The sequence below is a fragment of the Triticum aestivum genome, chromosome 5A (assembly GCF_018294505.1).
Source record: "Triticum aestivum cultivar Chinese Spring chromosome 5A, IWGSC CS RefSeq v2.1, whole genome shotgun sequence".
Classification (NCBI taxonomy): domain Eukaryota; kingdom Viridiplantae; phylum Streptophyta; class Magnoliopsida; order Poales; family Poaceae; genus Triticum; species Triticum aestivum.
In genome coordinates, this window is record NC_057806.1 from 55296047 (window position 1) to 55304096 (window position 8050).

The following is an 8050-nucleotide window of genomic DNA, read 5'->3' on the forward strand; positions in this document are numbered from 1 at the left end:
AAAATCATAAGCCATCTTCTCGGATGAAACTCCGCCACCATGAGGCGGAACCTTGGCGGAACCAATCTAGGGCTCTGGCGGAGCTGTTCTGCCAGGGAAAACATTATACACAGAACTTTAGCAGTAGCGCTTGTTAAAAGAGCACGCTACTGCTAGATAGCAGTAGCGCATGCAAAATAAGCGCGCTGTAGATGGACATATATCAGTAGCGCGTCTCACCGAAAACTCGCTACTACTAAAATTCCAATCACTTAGCCGATGGGCTACACATAGTAGTAGCGATCTTCCAAAAACCACGCTACCGCTAATAAACTTATAGCAGCGCGTTTATGTGTAAATCGCTACTGCTAACGAAAATAAAATGAAATGAAAAACGAATAGAGAAGTAAATGAAAATGAAATAAATAGAAAAAGGAGAAAGGAAAAAATATAAAATGTAAAGAAAAATAAATGAAAAAGGGAAAAAATGATGAAGACGTAACAGTAGCGCACTCTCTGAAACAAAAAACGCCGCGCTCATCCTCACGACCACCGCCCGAGGCTGCCCAGCCTCACCGCCGCCGCCTCTCGGGCCGCCCTCGACCTCACCGTCGCCTCCCTCGACCTCATCGCCGCCGCCCTCGACCCCACCGCCCCCGAGCCCGCCAAGACCGCCGCGTCCCGATCCTGAGTCTGCCCACCCCACCCCTACCTCCGTCGCCAAGCACCTCCCCGCCACCGTCTCTTCCCTCTCTGTAAGCCCCCCAACCCATCCTTTTTAGTTAATAGATGTTAATGTTAAGTAGTAGATAATGTTGATGTTTTTTAGTTAGGGTAATAATAGACGATGTTAAGTAGTAGATAATGTAGATGTTAATTAGTTCAGTAGGGTTTAGTTTTTGAATTGAGTTTGTTTAACTAGATGTTAATTAGGGCAGTAGGGTTTAGTTTAGATTAAAGTTTAGTTTAGTAGTTAACTAAATATAATCTATATTTGGTTTTTGAATTGAGTTTGAGAGAGCATGTGATTTATGTATATTTTCTTGAAGTGTCAAACGGTAGGACATGCAAATTTGAAGTGGTCAGGATATATGCAAATTCCTCAATTGTGTTTGCCCATGTTTCGATTGTGCCCAAGTGGCCTTTTGTTCTTTCCATGGAATGAAGCTGAGTGGCCTATGTTTTGCCGGAATGTTGATTCATTTCCGTTCTGGCAAATTTCAGGTTCTCGATTTGTCCAATTTTTAGCAAAGGTCATGCCGAAATTTTCCGTGAATTTCGGCATGACTTGTGCTACAAACTAGGACATATCGAGTGCCCGGGATTTGCCGCACCAGGAAGGAGTCAACGTTCCTGCAAAACATAGGCCTTTTGTATGTCATTATTCATTTTATTAGGTCTAGAATTAATTTACTAGATTTAATCGTAGGAAACATGGCTAGCAACGATGACGGATAGGGTTCTGGTGATTGCGACGACGTCTACCGGGCGGCAGACAAATTTTTTAGCCTTGCCGATGATCAACCGGTGGCATCAGGGACTGAGACCGACATGCAGACCGGTGCTGAGAGTGAGACCGGCGCTGAGACTCAGTCCGGCATCGAGACCGGCGCTGAGACTGAGACCGGCGCTGCCTCGGGGAGCGGAGCCGGTGTAGAACCGAAAGCAAAGAGGCAACGGCTTCCTAACAAACTCAAGACTACTAGACTGGTGGTCACGGAGGTGGACGACGACAATTTTGAGCCAAAGGCACCCGAGGAAGCGCGTCGATGCTACGAAAATCAAATAGGCTGCATCGTACGGACAACCGCCACCATCAACGATGAGAAACTACAGAAGATAGAAAATATGAGGAGCTCCCTCCTAAAGAAGTTTCACCATATATTCTTGTTCCCGGGCCGGAATGAGAAGGATTATGAAGATCCAGATGAGGACCCGACAATGAAGAAGATAAACAAACACGCCATGACCAAGTTTAGCGACGTGTTGGCCTCCTGGAAAAATCGAGTGAAAGCAAAGATCATCGACAATAAGGAACCCTACTCCGAGATTGTAAAGGATAATCCGACAATCGCGGAAGAGCAGTTTCAAATATTCAAGGAGGCTTGCGAGGCCGAAGCTGCCAAAAAAATTCTAAGTACATGAAGGGACTTCAAGAGAGGAACATTGGGAGCCACCACCTCGGAAGTCGTGGTTACGGCGGAAAGAGGTCCAAATGGGCCAAGGAGGACGCGGAAGCCGCGAGTCTGGGCATCCCAGACCCCTTGGCGAATTTCACCGTCCCGCAGGAGCGTGACGTCCTCAGGGCCCGACACTGTTGGGACCCAGTGAAGAAGGTTTACGAGACAAAACCGGTCATTACAGAGTTCATGAGACTGCTGGTAATTTTAGTTTCTGATCAATTTGACCGCACACGTTAGTCATATTTGTAAACGATCCTTGTGCCTTTTGCAGAGAGAGCAGCACCGGATTGCGGCCGAAAGCGACTCGCCATCTGAGGCATTGGCGAGGCCCAAGTGGGACACTCCATTCAACCGGGCGTTGAACATATTGAAACGACAACCGGTGGATACTCGACCGTCGTATGGACACGTGCACGGTGTCGGAGACGGCGCCACATGGAAGAAGTACTACCGTGAGACCACGGAGGAGAGAAAGGAAAGACGGAGGTTAACTGAAGAAAACATCGAGAAGAAGGTTGAGATTGCGGTTGAGAAGAAATCATCTCAGACAGTCGCAACAGCGGTAGCTGCCGCAAAACAGGTGGTTGCAGATTTGTCTACTTCCTTGGTGACGGGCGTTTTCACTTGGATAAGGCAAAATCCAGAAAAAATGCAGAGGACTTTCCCCTTGCTGACTTCTTGGGGAGCAGTTCGACTAGCATTGCACCAGCATGTAACACCCTCGATGCGACTATATCTCCCATGTGTCGAGGCACGACTTAGAGGCATAATCGCATTGAAGGCATATGTCGCAAGTTAGGCAATCTTCACAACATCCCATGTAATATAGATAATAAAAGGGGAGATAACATAGTTGGCTTACACTCGCCACGTCAATCAAGTACATAAATAACATTACATCATTCAAACACTCATGGCCCGACTACGGCGCCAAAATAAAAGATAACCCAACATGCGACACGGTCCCGATCACCCCCAACTGGGAACCACTCCTGATCATCAGGAAAGGAAACATAGTATCGTTGAGAGTCCTCATCGAACTCCCACTTGAGCTCAAGCGCGTCACCGGGAGCGGAATCATCAGGCCCTGCATCTGGTGTAATAGTAATCTGTGAACCACAGGGACTCAGCAATCTTGCACCCTCGCGGTCAAGACTATTTAAGCTTATAGGTAAGGCAAGGTAAATATGTGGAGCTGCAGCAAGCGACTAGCAAAAAGTGGTGGCTATCCTGTTCGCAAAAGAGAGCGAGAAGAGGAGGCAAAGCGCAAGCGAGAAACTAGAGAGCAACCTATGCAAGCATTACTCCAACACCGTGTCCACTTCTCGGACTCCACCGAGAAGAGGCCATCACGGTAACACACTCAGTTGATTCATTTTAATTAAGTTAAGGTTCAAGTTACCTACAACCGGACACTAACAGATTCCCATCTGCCCATAACCGCGGGCACGGCTTTCGAAAGTTCAAATCCCTGCAAGGGAGTCCCAACTTAGCCCATGACAAGCTCTCACGGTCAACGAAGGAATAGACCTCCTCCCGAGACGTTCCGATCAGTCTCGGTACCTCGGTTCTTCAAGACACTTCGACAGGTTAAAACAAGACCAGCAACACCGCCCAAATGTGCCGACAAATCTCGATAGGAGCTGCACATATCTCGTTCTCAGGGCACACTCAGATGAGACTAGCTACGAGTAAAACCAACCCTCAAGTTGCCCCGAGGTGGCCTCGCAGGCAGCTCAGTCGGTCCAACACTCAGAGGAGCACTGGCCCGGGGGGGTTTAAATAAGATGACCCTCGGGATCCGGAAACCCAAGGGAAAAAGAGGCTAGGTGGCAAATGGTAAGACCAAGGTTGGGCATTGCTGGAAAAGCTTTAATCAAGGAGAACTATCAAGGGGTTCCCATTATCACCCAACCGCGTAAGGAACGCAAAATCCGGGAACATAACACCGATATGACGGAAACTAGGGCGGCAAGAGTGGAACAAAACACTAGAAGAGAGGCCGAGCCTTCCACCCTTTACCAAGTATATAGATGCATTAAGATAAGATGGCAATATAATGATATCCCAACAAGTAAATAAATGTTCCAACAAGGAAACGGTCTCCAATCTTCACCTGCAACTAGCAAAACAACGAAGCGGTAACATAGCCAATCAACGGTTTGCTAGGGATCAGAAAGTCCCTTAGTGACCTTGAGCCAAAAGGGATCAGAAAATACCATTGCAAGCATGTGAACATGGCAAAAACATAATCAGTTCTCAGACTTAGTGAAAACTGGAGCATGCTGAAAACAGATATCAAGTAGGCATGTTTACGAGCTCGATGCACTCACTACGGAGCAAGTCATGACAAGTTAAGCATACACCCACCAAGAACACACAAAATGCAAGCTAGAAATGGCAAGAACAATAACATAGCATGCACGGATCAACTACAACAACCTCAGCAAAATCGCTAACAAGTAGACAATCAGTCCAGATTTACGAAATAGCAAAAGTAGAGCTCGATTGACTCAAGCTACGGTGCTCCATAATTGCAAACAAAGACATGGATGGATAGAGCACTACAATATTAACAAAACATCCTTACTGATCATCCTCAAAAGAGGCACGGATCACTAGGAAACAACATGAACATATGGCATCATGAGAAAAACAGATCAAGGACTTAGTGGAATTGCTAAGTCCCTGAAATCAGCATTACCAAGTGCCTTATTTTGCAAGCTTGTGCTAGTCACACCACACATCACAAAAATACATGGGTTGCACCTATGGAAAGATGGAAAAACCCTTAACAAAACATATGTAGAGCTCATGGGCATATCATGCACACATTAATCATGGCGAAAATGACAAATATCTAAATGGACTAGCAGATCTGACAATTATCTCAAGTAGCACTCTTCTAACAGCATTTCGGGCATAAAGATGAACTCAAATGAAAATGATGCAATGAGATGAAATGATGTACTCTCTGAGATGAACATTTTGATATGCTATATGCCAAAAACGGAGCTACGGATGCGGAGATACGATGCAATGAACAGGAGCATATGAGCTAGGGTTTCGGGGCAAAAGTCAACCCAAACGGGATCTGGATCTGAGATCCGGTGGCACGCTTCCCGATGTTCGCCGGAGACGGAGTCGAGGTCGCCGGAGCTCCTGTACGCCGGAGGGACAGGGTTCGTCGAAGACGGGATGCGGCGGCGTCGAGGAGGCGGCGATGTGCGGCGGCCGGGGCGGCGTTGCCGGCAGGTGGCGGCGGGCGGCCCTTGGCGACGGCTGCGGAGGCGCGGGGAGCCACGGGGCTGGCCGGCGGCGAACTCCGGCCGGCGAGGCGGCGGGGTTGGCCCCTGGAGGCGGAGGCAAGGAAGGGGATGAGGCGGCGCGGGCGGGCGCCTCAGGCCCGGCTCGGCGGCGGGGAGGGCCGCGCGTGGGCCTCGCGGGCCTGGCGCGGTCGGCGGTGAAGCGGTCCCGCCTCGGGACAGGTGGCGCGTCCTGGTTGGGCGGCAGTGGCGGCGGACGTTGTCCGGCTCCGCCCGGACACGTCCGTAGCAGCGGATTTGGGATTTTTAGGGTTTAGAGAGAGGGGATCCGAGATTTGGAATGGGGGAGGTATATATAGGCATAGAGGGAGCTAGGAGTGTCCAAATGAGGTGCGGTTTTCGGCCACGCGATCGTGATCGAACTCTCTAGATGATGGAGAGGGTTTAGGTGGGTTTTGGGCCAACTTGGAGGGGTGTTGGGCTGCAACACACACGAGGCCTTTTCGGTCCCTCGGTAAACCCTTGGAGTATCAAACGAAGTCCAAATGATACGAAACTTGACAGGCGGTCTACCGGTAGTAAACCATGGCCCCTTGGCAAGTCTCGGTCCAATCTGGAAATGTTTAATCCCCACACACGAAAGAAAGGTAGAAATGACCACCGGAGGAGAACGAAGCATCGGAATGCAAAACGGACAACGGGGAAAATGCTCGAATGCATGAGATGAACACGTATGCAAATGCAATGCACATGATGACATGATATGAGATGCATGACAACGATAACAACACACGGAGACAAAGACCCGAACCCGAGAAAATAAAATAACTTAACGCCGGAAACGGCAAGAGTTGGAGTACATATTGGGTAAGTTACATCCGGGGTGTTACAACACTCCACCACTACGAAAGGATCTCGTCCCGAGATCTAGGACTGAAAGAACGCCGGGTACTCAGAACGGAGGTGATCCTCGCGTTCCCAGGTAGCTTCACGGTCGGAATGGTGTGACCACTTGACTTTGAGGAATTTGATTGACTTGTTGCGAGTCTTGCATTCAGTCTCTTCAAGAATAGCAACTGGGTGCTCACGATAGGAGAGATCTTCTTGGAGCTCAATGTCCTCGAAGTTGACGGTGCGGTCAGGAGTCTTGAAGCACTTTCGGAGCTGAGAGACATGGAACACATCATGAACATTTGCAAAGTTTGAAGGAAGCTCGAGTTGATAGGCGAGATCGCCTCTCTTGCTGACAATCTTGAAAGGTCCCACGTATCTGGGGCAAGCTTCCCTTTGATACCGAAGCGACGAGTACCTTTCATAGGAGAGACGCGGAGGTAAACATGATCTCCGATCTCGAAAGCCAAATCACGGTGCTTACTATCATAGTAGCTCTTCTGGCGGGATTGGGCTGCTTTGAGGTTATCTCGAATGACTTTGCACATTTCCTCTGCCTCTGTGATTAAGTCATTACCCAGCAGCTAACGTTCACCGGTTTTAGACCAGTTGAGAGGGGTATGGCACTTCCTACCATACAAGATTTCAAATGGGGCCTTGCCCGAACTTGCTTGAAAACTGTTGTTGTAGGAGAATTCAGCATAAGGAAGACAATCCTCCCACTTCATGCCAAAGGAGATCACGCAAGCCCTGAGCATATCTTCAAGAATCTGGTTGACAAGCTCGACTTGACCGCTAGTTTGAGGATGGAAAGCTGTGCTAAAGCGGATGTTGGTACCCATGGCCTTCTGAAAAGAATCCCAAAACTTGGAGGTAAAGATGCTGCCATGGTCTGAAGAGATCACTTGTGGAATACCGTGCAGAGAGACAATTCGAGAGGTATAGAGTTCCGCCAATTGAGCTGCAGTGATTGACTCTTTGTTCGGCAGAAAGTGAGCTACTTTGGTGAGTTTGTCGATGACAACAAATATAGCATCATTGCCACGCTTGGACTTTGGAAACCCAGTCACGAAGTCCATTTCAATGTGGTCAAACTTCCATTCTGGAATGGCAAGAGGTTGGAGGAGACCAGCTGGCCTTTGGTGTTCTGCCTTCACTCTTCTGCAGACATCACACTCATTCACGAATTGAGCAATCTCGCGCTTCATTCGAGTCCACCAATAAGCCTGCTTGAGGTCCTGATACATCTTCGTGCTCCCAGGGTGGATGGGGAGGAGAGAATTGTGACCCTCGTTCATGATCACTTTACGGAGGTCATCTTTGGGTACAACAATACGATCCTCGAAGAAGAGAGTATCCTTGTCATCAAGGCGGTACCACTTGTACTTGGGTTGACTCTTGGCAATCCTAATCTTCACCTTTTTCACCATGGCATCAAGAAGCTGGGCTTGGCGAATCTGGTGTTCTAAGGTAGGAGAGACTTGAAGGTTGGCGAGGAAACCTTGAGGAACAACTTGCAGATTAAGTTTGCGGAAAGCTTCACAAAGCTCGGGTTGATAAGGCTTGAGAATCAGACTGTTGCAATAAGCCTTCCTGCTCAATGCGTCAGCAATCACATTGGCCTTGCCTGGAGTATACTCGATACTCGGATTATACTCTTGAATCATTTCGACCCATCGGGTTTGCCTGAGGTTGATATTAGGCTGAGTGAAGATGTACTTGAGACTCTTG